Below are 14,291 nucleotides of genomic sequence, written 5' to 3'. Positions count from 1 at the left end.
ATAAATGCCGCTATAAAGTAAGGAGTTTATTTCAATAAAACGACATTTGAAAAATGAAGTAACTATTATATTTATCGACACTCTCATTGCTATCTTACTATAATTTTTGATTCTATGAATCGTTTCGCTATTGAAAAGATTTATACGTAAACATATAAATACGTTCGTACGTGAATCGTTTTCAAGTGATACTATTAATGGGTTTGGTTCGTTCCATTTTTATAATGCATCTAGAATTTCTTTCATTAATAAACGTTCGATCTTGATACTCGCTACTAACAAAACGTATGAAAAATTACGCTCGAGAGGGAAATATTTTTTGACAAATAAAACAAAAAGAAAAAAAGAAGGGTATAATAATTTACGTGACGTTTTCGCGACAGACGGGACTTTTCAAAATGCAAAACAATTCAAAATGCTCGAATGTTGTGAGAGAGGAATCGCATAAATCGTCACGCTAGACCGTTTCATGTCGCGATGTATTTCCTTGACGATTGAAACTCGTGAGTATCGTCGAACTTTCCATCGTTATGTTTGTATTATATGTTAAGGTGTTTTCACCAGCGTTAATATTTTGCCGGATAAACAAATGAACCTACGAATTTGTGTCACGGTATTTTTTTGTAGGTGAACGTTAACGTAAGTACGTTCGCATATCTACATGTACTTACATACGTGCATTACTAATAAATGTATATGGAGTGTTGTAATAGTAAAATTTTCATAACTTTGATAATATCTTTGAGAAAACAAAATAATAATAATTTTCTCGATCGAATGTTTCTTTTTCCTTTTCTTTCGTGTAAGAATCTTAAAAAGCTACGTGTTAAGAGAATTTTGTGAAGTCAGATGGGTATAAAATTCAAATTTCAATTATAAACAAGTAATTCCTAATTAAATAGGATAAGAAACACTCATTAAACTGCATTTAACATTCTTTCTCTCTTCCGATTATTAAAACATTCATATTGCATTATAATACTTTATTAAAGGAACACTTAATACACATTTTATTTACGTTTTGTTTCATCTTGAATTCATTGAGAATTATTTCACTCACGTAAAGAGAACAGAAGAGTCAAATCAGGCATTGTCGTATACAGACCAGCGGATCGACGAATTCGTAACGATTAATTCGAATCCGGTGGTACAATATTTGTGATCGCTGGGCAGTTGCGTAAAGCGCAATTATTTGTCAAACAACGCGTGCTGATTAAACCACGCGTAGAGGGTTGGAGAGAGAGGAAGATGGATGGGATGTTAGAGCGATCTATAGAGATGTAGCAAGAGTGTTACGTTTGTTTCTTTTGACATCTGTTGCACATGATACGATAATTCAATCTTTAAAGGTACGTTCGTTAACGGGCTTTGTATTAACGCGAAAGAAAATATCATTAATATAACGGAGTGCAACGAAAGATAAATATCACTTTGTTTTTTTCTTTTATTTTTTAATTGTTTTTTTTTTTTGACATCAAAAAAGTAATCGTACGACCACCGTTTCTTTTTCATCGATAAGATGTTTTCTTCTTCTTCTTCTTCTTCTTTTTTTACTTCGTTTCTTCGCCAATATTCGTTCTATTTTATTCGAAGAACGAACGAACGAACGAACGAACAAACTTTACGAAGCTCGCTGGAGAGCCGATCCGACCGTAAAAGTTGGAGATTTTTCGCATGGAAAAATGCACGGACGAACAAGTAGGAATGATTGTGGCCCGTTAAATGTTCCCTTGAGTGAAATCCTGTTTAATGGAATAATAGATCACTGGTCGGAGCTTAATGCAATGTCAATATTAGAGAATTGAAACAATCAACGGGAACGACGCGTCGACGGCGTGTATACGAGGTGTGATTTTCATCGAATCTTTTTGATCCTTTCATTGTTTCGACATAGAAAAATTTGTCGATTTGTTTGAATATTCCAAAGTTTGTTAGAACGATTAGCTAAATTACTTCTTTTTACGTCTTACCAAGAGAACGAGTTAGTATCTTCGTTTGAAGTTTTCCCTGTTGTAAGCTTCTATCTTCATGGTTATTCTTCCTCAAACTTTTCATCGTAGGTCGATTTTCCGTACGAGAAAACGCGCCACTCGAGCTTCCAGTATTATTATTTTCTCTCTCCCTCTCTCCCTCTCTCCCTCTCTTTCTCTCTCTTTCTTTCTTTTTCTTTATCTATTGACAACGTTCGAAGAATGAAGTAAATCGTTACTCTACAAACACGTCTGCAATTTCTTTACAGTGAAATATTTTTTACTTAATCGGCAAGTGGTACCGTTTACTTAAAGGTTTTCTATCACTGTTTAGTAAACATTTGCATTTCGCTTTTACGTTTGCTCTTTCGCTAATGGAAGCACCTGCAAATTTCGTTAGAAGAGATTTCTTTGATCCTTTCGCCGTGCTAGTTTCATACGTCATTCGTGTTTCGATAAAGAAATCGTAGAAAACTACAGAGAGGGAGAGAGAGAGAGAGAGAGAGAGAGAGAGACAGACAGAGAGAGACAGAGAAACAAGACCAAATCGAGTAGGAAGGTACGGAAAAAGTTGAGGAAGGTGAATGAGGTCGGAAAAAAATTATCAATGATCTCACCTCGATCAAGTCGGAAGATCCAACCACGATTCTCACTAGTCTCATGAAAAATTTTAACGACGATGCGAACTAAAATTATCACGGTTCATTTAATTTTGTTGACTCGATTCTCCGAGATGATATTTCGTAAAGAACCAAATGAGATACTTTAAGACTCAATCACAAAATCAATTCCATTTTTTAAGAGCTTGTAATGGGGATGCATGCGGGCGCGTACGCGTGTTTATACGTAGTTACATACAACTACGTTATCGTTTCTCACGATTTTTCGCGTCGAAAGTATTAAAAAAACTGAACGAAGGACGAGAATGATTGAGGTATGGTTGTTGGAGTTGAAAACTCGGACATTTTTCAGCGTGCGCGCGCTTATACTCTCTTTTTCTATCTCTCTCTTTCTCTATTGCTGCTCGAGGTTGGCCGATATTCGAGCGTGCACTTTAAGAGTTTTTAATCAGCAAACTCGTCTCTCTCTCTCTTTCTCTTTCGCTCTCTCTTACTCTCTTTCCCCCTCTTTCGTTCTCTTCCGGAGAGTTTTTAATCGGTCCTTAAAAGTGGGTTTCTACTTAAGCGAACGAGTTCGAATATCAAGAGTACGAAAGCAGGATAAGAGCATCGGCTCTTTTTCGAGCCCCTACTTTTCCACCTTCTCTCTTTCTTTTCCTTTTATTTCGTTCTCTATCAAAATCGAACAATTAGAGTAATATTGCGATGCGATAGATATACGACGATAAAAATTTATTTCTCGACTTTATAGAATCTTTGATAACATATTCAGATTTGTGTTTGATATCAAAGGATGATATCAAAGTTTTTATAGATTAACAGAAATGGATTTGAAACGTTCAACAAATTGCAATTACGTAGGAAATAGTCCGTGGAGAGTATGTGGAAGAAAATATTTGCGGAGTGTATAATTATCATCATCATCATCATCATCGTTATCGTCATCAATCCTCTTCTCCTTCCTCGTTCTCTTATATATCCTTTTACTTGAAACTCGTAATGCCACTAACGTGATTCGTATCTACATGCAAGGTACCTCCTCGTAACGAGCAGTACGGCCGCGAGCGATAGCGCGCGTTAATTCACGAGACGACGAGCCACGAAGGAGGATGGGACGAAACGAGATATTAAGCGCCATAATTGTGCCTTACGTGGGAGGATGTAGTAGAAACGTAGAGGAGAGTATCTGGGTTCGAGGATCGGCGAGATGCTGCGACGTCTGTGAGCACGACAAGAAGCGACATGAGATATATATATATATGTATGTATGTGTGTATATATATATATATATATATATATATATGTAGAGAGAGAAAGAGAGAGAGAGAGAGGGGGAGACAAGCTAGCAAGAGGGTATACACCCTCTCGTGTATCCGCTCGCGCGAAGGATGTAGGGTGGATGCTCTAACGAAGAGATGGGAAAGAGGAACAGAAGTAATCTTATCCCGACTTTAATTCCAGCTCAGAATTGCCTCTAATTACCCTAATTCCAGAAAGCGTACGCGTCGAAGGAGCGGTTGCCTTTCACGAATTCAGGTGATCTTCGAGAGGGCTCCGAGATGAAAAAGAGGAGGAGGAAAGGAAAGGGAGGATGAGAAAAGAGAAGAGAAATGGTGAGGTGTAACTCTCATTCGAACGAATATAGAGACGGATAAAGCGGTGTTAGGGGAAGAAAGAGGCAGTGGTGATGACGGGTATGAGGAAAAACCAGGAGGAGGAGAAAAGGGGCGAAGGAGAAAGGAGAAGAGGAAAATACGGAAGGAAAAGCGTTCAGGAATTGCTCGAGGCAGCTCGGAGCGATTCTTCGACTAGCTCGCGGCACCAAGTTCGGTAGGGAGGAAAGGTCCGGTAATCGTGACCATCGGGGGTAAGGATGGAAGTGTAAGAGGGGGATTCAATAAAGACGAACAAACTTTCCTCGACTAAGACGTCTCCACCCGAGGCTGTTTCCTCGGTTATCGTGACGATTCGACGATTCTAATTATCGCGAATGAACGACGATAGCACCGGCCAATGGTTTTCACTCTTAACGAATTAAATCCCTTTATTTTCTTATTATTTAGCTATTTCTGAATAAACAAAAGAGATATCTGCTCTTAAGAATCCTCGGTGATATCATTCAAAATATTCAACTAAATTTTACGCACATAATCATTCTTCGGAACGAATAGTATTTTATCGAATTTTTCTCGATGATGTCGTTTTAAAAAGATTTTTATAGTACATGTATTGGAAGTGTCTTCGATCGGTATAGAGAGCGAGACGAACGTAATTATGTGAGAGGATGGAATTTTTCGATAGAGGGACGACTATTTTTCGATCGAAGGTATGTATTTTCTATTACACTCTAGTAAAGCACTGAGAGTGCTCGGGAAAGAAAAAGAGAGAGAGAGAGAGAGAGAGAGAGAGAGAGAGAGAGAAAGAGAAAGAGAAATAGAGAGGAACGAAGAGGATTGCGGAGAGAAAAGATAGAAAGAAAAAGTAAAAGGGGAACGGGAAGGAATTATTTTTCTCCGTCTCCTCGTCTGTCCCGAGGGATCGTTATTCCTCAATTTCGACGAAGCACTCACTCCCTCTTTCCTCCCCGTTCTCTATTCTACGCCCCTTTGTGTTCGATCCGATTCGGCCTCAATTTTGCGGACGACTCGGTCTTGTACGCAGTGACGGGGTCGCGATCTGAAAAATTATTCTCGATTACGATAATGAGAGGAGGCGAAGTGAAAAAAAGGATGGAAGAAAGAAGAGATAGAGAGATGATAGTCAGCGTTGACTCGAATCCGTAGAAATCTAGCGGAAGGCTTCGTCTATAGGATCGACTCATCCCTTCTTACCCTCGTCCTTGCTAACCCTCTTTCTCCTCTCATTCTTTCGTCCTTCCTGCCCTCGATTGCACCCTTCCGTCGTTACTTCGCCATTCTACCGGTATTCCAGCGTACTAGGACTCGTCCGCCATTTATTTAATTAATTTCACGGTATTCCATTCTTCCTTGAATCACATGGAGAAGAATTGCTCGTCGTAGTACACAACGAGTAGCAAGAAACGAAGGGCTATTAAGGAAAGAGTGTAAACAGAAAGGGTAAAAGAATGAAAGAGAATATTCTCTATCTCTGTTCTTCTCTTTTACAGTAATTTTATCTTGTTTTTTTGTTTTTTCTTTTTCTTTTTTTATTTAATAGCTCGGCTCTTTGCTTTGACGGTATGTTTCTCCATTAAACGAATTAAGATCGATTTAGTCTTCGTCCCGTCTTCGTTTCGATTTGATTTTAATATTATTGTATGTAATTTATATGCATACGTTTACACATTTTCGTTCAGTCTCAGTTCAGTCACCGATTCGTCAAATTTCTTCTCTTTGTCAATGTTCTCTTTGTCGACGTTTTCTTAACTAAATTCTGATAATATCTTTTGTCTATGAACAAAGGAGATTTTCGATCGCTGCGCTCATCCTTTACCCCTAATGGTCTCGATATCCACAAAGTAAAAGGATCTTCAGACATATCTTATATCAGTTTCGTCATGCTATTAACTTTATCTACTTAAATTTTATCTTTCATTAAAAAGTGATATTTTAGTCGTCATTTAAATCAAATTTTGTTGCGACGCGAGAAGAATTAGAATTTTTTCCGGAGATTGAACTCATGTGATAGAACGAATTGAAATGTGTGAATCGGTTTTTAATTGAGAAATTAAATAAATAAATAAATGATTCAAGCATTTGTTTCAATGATAAAGTAATCAAGCCTAAGGAAAGAAGAGAGATAGATCAGAAAAAAAAGAAAAACCAGAAAGGTTCGTGCTCGCCGTTTGTTTTTATCAAAGTAGTCGCTGTAGTTAACTGAAGCGTGTTCGGTTTGCTGCTTCTGTAGAAAACATATTACTTTCTGACGGTGAGAGACAATTTAGTTTGATTGCATTAAAACACTTTGACGATTCGTTCTAGTGGAAATTGAATATACGCGTAAATGCTAACGACGAAAAGAAACTGTTTTCTTTATTTTTTGTTTTTTTTTTGTTTTCTTTGTTTCCGAATATATGTTCTTTTTTTCTTTACACGGTCATACGTGCATCGATGCGCTTTTCGCTTTATCAATTAAATTATAAATGGATCCCATTTGTTGTTAATATTTCCAACGACGCTTTTAATATTTTCAACAATAAATAAGACATCGATTTGGTTATCGCTGATATTTAAAGAAATAAATGTATTTGACGTATACGCGTTATAAAAAGAATTATTAATTATGATTACAATAGATGTTTTTAATAATGTACTTTATTATGAAAGAGGATCTGATAGAGAAAACTTGTATGGATTTTTCTGATTATTTTTATACACTTAAATTATGCTCGTGTATTATGGTATATGTCTTATATTTAAGGCTTTCAAAATTAAAATTAATCAATTATGAAGACTTAAAATCTCGAGAGAAAAAAATAATACTTTGAAATAAATATTATTTGTACATTATATAAATATTATTTACACACACATATACATATCGACTCAATTGTGATATTCCTATCTTTATCGTGTGAATGTTTTATCTATGAGAATATCAATCAATCGAAGATCATTTCAGATATGTACGACGTCTTATTCATCGTATCTCGTGTCTTTCACGATCGTCGATTACGTGATACGAGGATATTATGGAAACACCCGACGGCTTTGCAAGATGTTCGCATACGCGGCACGTATTTACATGTTGAATTTACATGAACGTGTCGAATACCTTTGCTCCGTTCGGACAAAGGCAAACATTCCAAAACACGTGTATCCGATAGCGCGGTACGATAATAACGTATCGAATACCACGGACAAAGTTAAATGCAGGGCATGCGAAAATGGAATTTATGATGCTTCCTACGCTCTGAGTTTATCAACGAGGTGTTTGAAGTGTTGTTCATGGAAAGAGCAGCATATGTTTACGTGCACGTGTAAATTAGTTTATATATACATATATATGTATCTATGAATGTTTGTGTGTACGGTAAAAAGCAATAATGGCGTGTGCGTTTGTATATACTTAATTGTTTTTATTTATCCCCATAATAATCTTTTAATCAAGATCGTGAATTTATAATGTTCTATGAACATAATTTGTTTTTCTTTTCTTTTTTTTCTTTTGTATAAAATAAATTAAGAACCATGCTGTTCTTAATAACTGATATTATTCTTGGTTAGCTAATTAAACTCCTAACAAAGATAATGTATAATAGTCTTTGTTAATCGTATTTCTACCAGAAGCTATTATCGCTTTTCACTATTCATCTATACATATGTACATAGCTATATGTATTCAGGAAAAGGATTAACGTGTGCAGGTGCATATAAATTGTTCCACCGGACGTAACGGGTTCCGATTTTAGAGAAGCCGTAACGAACGATCATTCACGATCATCCCCGAAACGTTCGAAACAAGTGACGCATTATTCGAAACTATGAGTTGTTCGAAGCAAGCAAATAATTGTGTTCTCTTTCCCCGGAGTTAACCACGAACGAACGATTTTTGGGCACTCACTTGCTAACTCACACTTACACTTGGCTCTCTGTTAGGAATAGTAGTAGTAGTACGTAGCAATAGAAGCCATCATCATCGTCGTCGTGTTGTTACGATCGCTGGCTTCCAATTTTGCACAAAAAACGTTACGTTATTTTTTGGCTGCCACCAAAATCGTTCAATTTTCTGAACTTTCGCCACGATTTCCGCGATTTTTCGACTCGTTAGTTTTTTTTCAGTTTCACTATTTTCAATAATATTTTTTTTTTGTTTTACTTTTATAAGCTTAACGCTTTGTCGGGAGAGCCTTGTCGGAGGAAATCGATATCGAAAAAACGAATATTGAATTAAAACATCTTAACGAGCATCACCCCTTACTCAAATATATATATATATAAAGAATTTCGAACGTGATTTCGACTCTCCATCTAAAATAGTAATGATTTGTGAAACGAATTCAAACAAATTTCTATTTTCCCTCTATTTATTTTGACTTTTACGTATTATTAAATTTCAATTGCATAATCTCAAAATTATTTCAACTTCGTGATCACGAAACATTCGGGTCGTTCTTCTAAATCTTAATTTATTTTGTACTCCACGAATCATTCAAAATTCTAGTTTCGTTCGAGTATTCATAAGAGATGTAAATTGAAACTATACTTGTGATTAACCAAAGATGAAGAGAGAGAGAGAGAGAGAGAGAGAGAGAGAGAGAGAGAGAGAGAGAGAGAGAGAGAGAGAAAAAACGAGAAAGTAACAAGCAATAATAATTATTTAAAGTTACGAGCTATGAATGGAATTAAAGTTAATTACAAAACAAGATAAACTGAGTATAATTGAGAACAATTCTAAAAGAAAGTTAAACAAAGAAACATAATTAAAAATAATAGTATACAGAGAAAGAGAGAGGAAAAAGCAATAAATAATGAAACATAATTTCTCATTGCTATCGTTGCCCACATAAAACGAGATCGCTCGATTTTCTTTGCTCATTCTCGTTATCGGTTTGCATTTAAAGCGACTCGCATAATAACAGTCATCCCGAAACATCGTTGTATATCATTAATTGCGATGCTGATTAATTATATGTAGAAGGCTGTTGCTCATAAAACATGGCGAATTAGAGAATTTCGACGAAATCGGCCGAGTGGAATCGTAAATATCGTGAGTCGATTTAAAACGAGCTACGAATATAACTGTTTAAACATACACGTACAAGTAAAACACACACATAAAACTGTGGAGAATTTATAATTTACAAATATGAACGAGTGCAGTCACCGAAAGGTAGTCGTAATGCGTGCGTTAATGCGCGTTGATTCGTCGATAAGCTTGGAATGAATTTTGTGATTTGTAGGTATGTAAATTCCACGGGAAAGAGAAACGTTTTTGTTCGATAGCGTTTACTTTTTGTATTAATACGTTCGTTGGCGGACCATAGGGAAAATATAACAAAGGGTGCTGACTATTTTTCCGATACTCGTAACAAAATCGTGTTCCGATATAAAACAAGAGCTTTCTTCCTCTTTCTCTCTTTTTCTCTCCCTTTCTCTCTCATTTTCTTTTTTTCTCTCTTTTCTTTTTTCTCTTTCACTCTTAAAAATAACTTCTCGTCATCGGCCAACAATGTTCACAGAGCCCAACGAATTTCTCGCGTCGTTTAAATGATCAATCGGCTTTCGGGAAGTCGTCGTTTCCAATCTCGTTCGTGGATGCGCGTGTCACCGCAGGGTGTACTCGGTAGCATGGAGGGGATCGATGAAGAAATCAGGTCAATAAAAATTCGCATGTCAGTCTGGAATATCTGACATTAAAATACACGCTATAACCATTCTTAAAACGTTATATAGTAGGATAGAACGAATAAAGTAAATTTGACAGGGACATGAATTCGATTTTTGCCCAATGTATTTTCAAATGACCACTGGCAGCCACGATTAAAACAGATGTGTACGTAGATACGTACGGGCACGTTCGCGTGAACGTACTACGTCGGGTTTAGTAATGAAACGAATCTCGATAAAGCCATTCGTTAGTCGATCTCGTTCATAGTTTTTTCCTTTTTTTTCTTTTTTGCTTTTTTTCCTTTCTTTTTTTCTATCTTTTAAAAGCTTCTATAGTATTTTTTACTCGCTGGAAACGAAAGGAGAAAACATGAAAGAGAGAGAGAGAGAGAGAGAGAAAGGATATGTGGAAGGAGAAAAGCGAAAAAAAAATATCATCGATTCAGGTTTGGCGTTGGAGCGTAGGCGAGACGCACGCGCGCATTGTTAAAGCGATATGCGCATCCGAGAGAATTGCGCTCCGTTTTACTCGCTTTACTCGCGGCGCCTGTAACTATCGCGAACAGCTTGGTCTACAGGGTATGTGCAGTCTGATGGTACATACATACATACATACATTGGAGAGCGGTGGTGCAAGCCAGGCTCGAAGGTACAAAAGGTCGTTGCCGGTGGTGTCGCGAACAGAGAAAAAAGCCGTGCGAGCGTGCTCCCGAGCGGTCATGGACACACACATACATAAACGCATACATATAAATACGTGAGACGTGCAAGTACGATACACAGGGAAAAAGGTAGAAAAAGTGAGAGGCAAAGAGGTAACAATAGAGATACGAAAGCACGAAGGTGGAAATACGTGAGAGTGAGTAATAAAAGTCGACTCGGCACACTTTTCCCATCCGACTTTTCTCTTTCTCTCCCCTCTCATCTTCACGAGGATCTTTTCCCCTTCTTATAATTCCCACCTTGGAAGGACTATTTTTTCTTCTTTCTCTTTTATCTCTTTCTATTTCTTTCATCTTTTCTTTTTTTTTTTTTTCTTTTAGGATCTTAGTGTCGTTCCATCTTCTCGGGCCACACAATTCTTATCCTTTGAACGTACGGCAAAGGAAGCGACACGTGCGTATAACTGATACACGCGTTAGTTCACACGCTCGATCGTTCTCCTGTGCATACGACTGTAGTCTTTAGAGATCTTCAGGAAAGAAGTTTCTTCATGGTTGATCATCGATCGGTACGTGCGTTTTATTTTTACCGACAAAAATAATTTCGTTCTGAGACGGGAGGTCTTTTCCTTTCTTTCCTTTTTACTTTTTTTCCTTCTTATTTTTAAATCTTTATTTTTAAATTATTTCAAATTTTTATTTTCATGAATGTATACATTTTTAAGAGAATTGCTTTGCGAGGAATATTTCCAAGTTTCTCGTTTAAAAGCTTTCATTTTGACATTTCTAGTACGGGGATGTACGCTAGCAAAATCCTCGGCTGTAATGACGTCATAAGCTACGTATCTATGTATCCACGGACGAGCGTGACCTTTCGACGCTCGACCCTCGAGCTTTTCGTTCGTAACGCGTTCCTAAATGCGATTTGCCTGATTGTAATTGCACTGACGGCTCTTTCGAACTCTCAATTAAGAATCCCGAAGTAATATCAGTTGCGTTCACGTGCTTCTAGCGCAAGTAATATTTGGCAAATATTCACAGTTTTGTGGACATAAAAATCGAACTCCAGAGAAAAGAGAGAGAGAGAAGCAGAAGACAAAAGTGGACCAAACGAGTTGGAATTTAATTTTACGCTTTATTACACGTTTCGTTATAATTACACATACAAGTTGGAGTTGTATCTAACTGCATCTGATATTAGCTCTCTCTCTCTCTCTCTCTCTCTCTCTCTCTCTTTATCTTTCTTTTTCCCCGTCTTTTATTGTCTTTTATTTTAATTTGTATATTTTTCCGCGTATGTTCTCTAAAATGCTGCTTCATATATAAATTTTTCTTCTTACTCTATTTTATATTTATTTTAGATTTGTATATTTTTATATATTTCATAATTGTTTATTCTATGCTATTCTATTCTATTCTTCCCGATATTATCCATTTCTATTTTATTTTATTTATCTTCCTATCATTTTTTATTATTCGGTGAACTATTTTCTATGAGAAGAAATAAAAACCTGTTTCATCTGCTCTGAAAGAAAAAAAAAAAATAGATAAAAAAAAAAGGAAGAAAAAGAACTTGCAAAGGAAAAAATGGAGTACGTCGAAGTTTTCAGAAGTTACTTTTTAAATTTGCGGCACACACCATGTCACGAGTACGAGAAGGAGTATCTATTCTGCGACATGGATAACCGAACGAACTCGTGGATTATTTTTTTCTTCACATCGTATATCACGAAGAATTTTTCTTCCTTAAAGCACGAATAATCCTTTGAAGGATTTATTTTCTTCTCCGCGGGCGTAATTCCGCCGCGCGACGCTTTTCCACTAGTCGAGTAAAAAAAAAAAAAAAAGAAAAAAGAAAAAAGAAAAAGAAAGAGAAAAAGTAGACAGTGGTTATACGAGAACTCGCGATTGCATCGCGTGATAAACGATGTTCTTCGGGAGAGCACCGAGCGAGCGAGTGAGAGAAAGAGAAAGAGAAAAAAGAGTAGATTCCGTGCGACCGCATCCAAGAATCGAATTCATACGTTTTTCACAGTCGCTTTTGAAAAAAGGTATATTTATAAGAGATTAGAATTCTCAGAGGAACATGAGACAAATATATTTAGAATGACGTTTATTGAAAAATTGTTGTCCTATTTTCATTTCTTTTTCTTTTCTTTTCTTGATTTTTAATAACAAACGTTAAAAATCTCGCAACAATTTACCAAACTTAACATCGGTTTTTTTAATATCAGTAATTAGAGAATTTATTTCGTCTTTTCTTTGTTCTTTTTTTATTTATTTATTTTTTTTCTATATCTTTGGTGAAATATTTTTAAACGAATACGAGATATTTAAGTAGTATTAAAAATTTTTATTTATTTAAAGGAACCTGATGAATATTCTTTCACGACTCTTCTTTAAATTTCTCAATATGAAACGTTTTCTTCCTCTTTATCGGACATAACAGTGAAATCGATGAAAGAAGATGAAGAAGAAGACGATAAAAAAGAGCAAATAACGTCGAACGAGATCACTTCTCTTTTGTATTCCGAATATACGTCCACAATATCGCTAGCATGTCTCTATTGGTGGTAAATATTGAATCTTACTGATCATCCTCTACAATTACGACGAGATGATGTGAATTTGCATCCCCCCTCCATTATGTTAATATCGAACCTCCCTGAATAATTCAGCGCTCCAAATGCATGCATTTCGTGACGTGGAGAATAGAACAAAGAGTAAAAGACGCGGTTAATTTGCTAATTTTCTTCTTCCCTTCAGGTGGACGTAATATGCTCGTTTTTCTATAAAATGAACTTTGATCTTTCGCGGATAAGAAATTGAATATATGCTCCGAGAATAAATTGTTAATTATTATTCGTTAGATATTATTAATATTATTTTCGTTGTTATAACAACAAAATTATTATTATCATTGTTGTTGTGGTTGGTATTATTATTATTATTATTACCATCATTATTATTATCATTATCCCGAATTATAGAATGGTAGAAACATTTGATCGATAAAACGAAGGTAGAAATGATCTAGATCTCGTCAATATTTTCTTGGGAAGTAAAATATGTACATTGTATGTGATTCAAACCATCGTGGAATATCATTTTCCATTGAATTTCAATGTGTTGCGCGCGCGCGAGAGAGAGAGAGAGAGAGAGAGAGAGAGAGAGAGAAGGATAGAGAGTGAGAATGTAGTTACGGTAACGCATATGCTTGTATCTTATTGATTCATGTCAATATGACGTGAATATACAGAGGCACATTAGCTATGTATATACATAAACGCAAAGCTTTTCTCTCTCACAGTCATACTCACACTTATGTTCATCTCTTTACACTTATATATATAGGTCATAACGCATAATGCATTAGTACCTGAAACTCTGCACCGATTGGTTGGTTACAATAGGTAAGGCCAAGCTAGCCTGTAAATGCACATCGACAAAATAGGCGTAGTTGGTACATACGCGCCTTGGCATATTGTTAATGGAAAGCTTTCCGCCGTACCGAAATCGATAAATGGAGGATGGAAAGGGGAAGGAGATGAGTAGATCGTAACATGTTCTTCTCTGTCTCCCGAGATACTTCTCGTGTTAAACTTATGATGCGACATGATAAAGATCACGACCTTTTTTCTGAATGAACTGTATTTGAGTAAGGAGCTTTGTTTATAGGTCAGACGCTGCATACACATCCACACACACACACACGCATGCACAGAACTTTTCTATTATCGTATCTGTAAA

At 36.2% G+C, this 14,291-nt stretch overlaps 1 protein-coding gene across 3 annotated transcripts in view; it reads right to left on the bottom strand.

The window, feature by feature from the left end:
* The window catches only part of LOC127073131 (zwei Ig domain protein zig-8), a 178,318-nt gene that overhangs the window by 76,395 nt on the left and 87,632 nt on the right, over window positions 1-14,291 (bottom strand). The gene's annotated exons all lie outside the window — the stretch shown is intronic.

The sequence above is a fragment of the Vespula vulgaris genome, chromosome 2, assembly GCF_905475345.1.
Source record: "Vespula vulgaris chromosome 2, iyVesVulg1.1, whole genome shotgun sequence".
Lineage (NCBI taxonomy): Eukaryota > Metazoa > Arthropoda > Insecta > Hymenoptera > Vespidae > Vespula > Vespula vulgaris.
The sequence above is the reverse complement of the archived record's forward strand: the minus strand, read 5'-3'. Positions and strand labels throughout refer to the sequence as shown.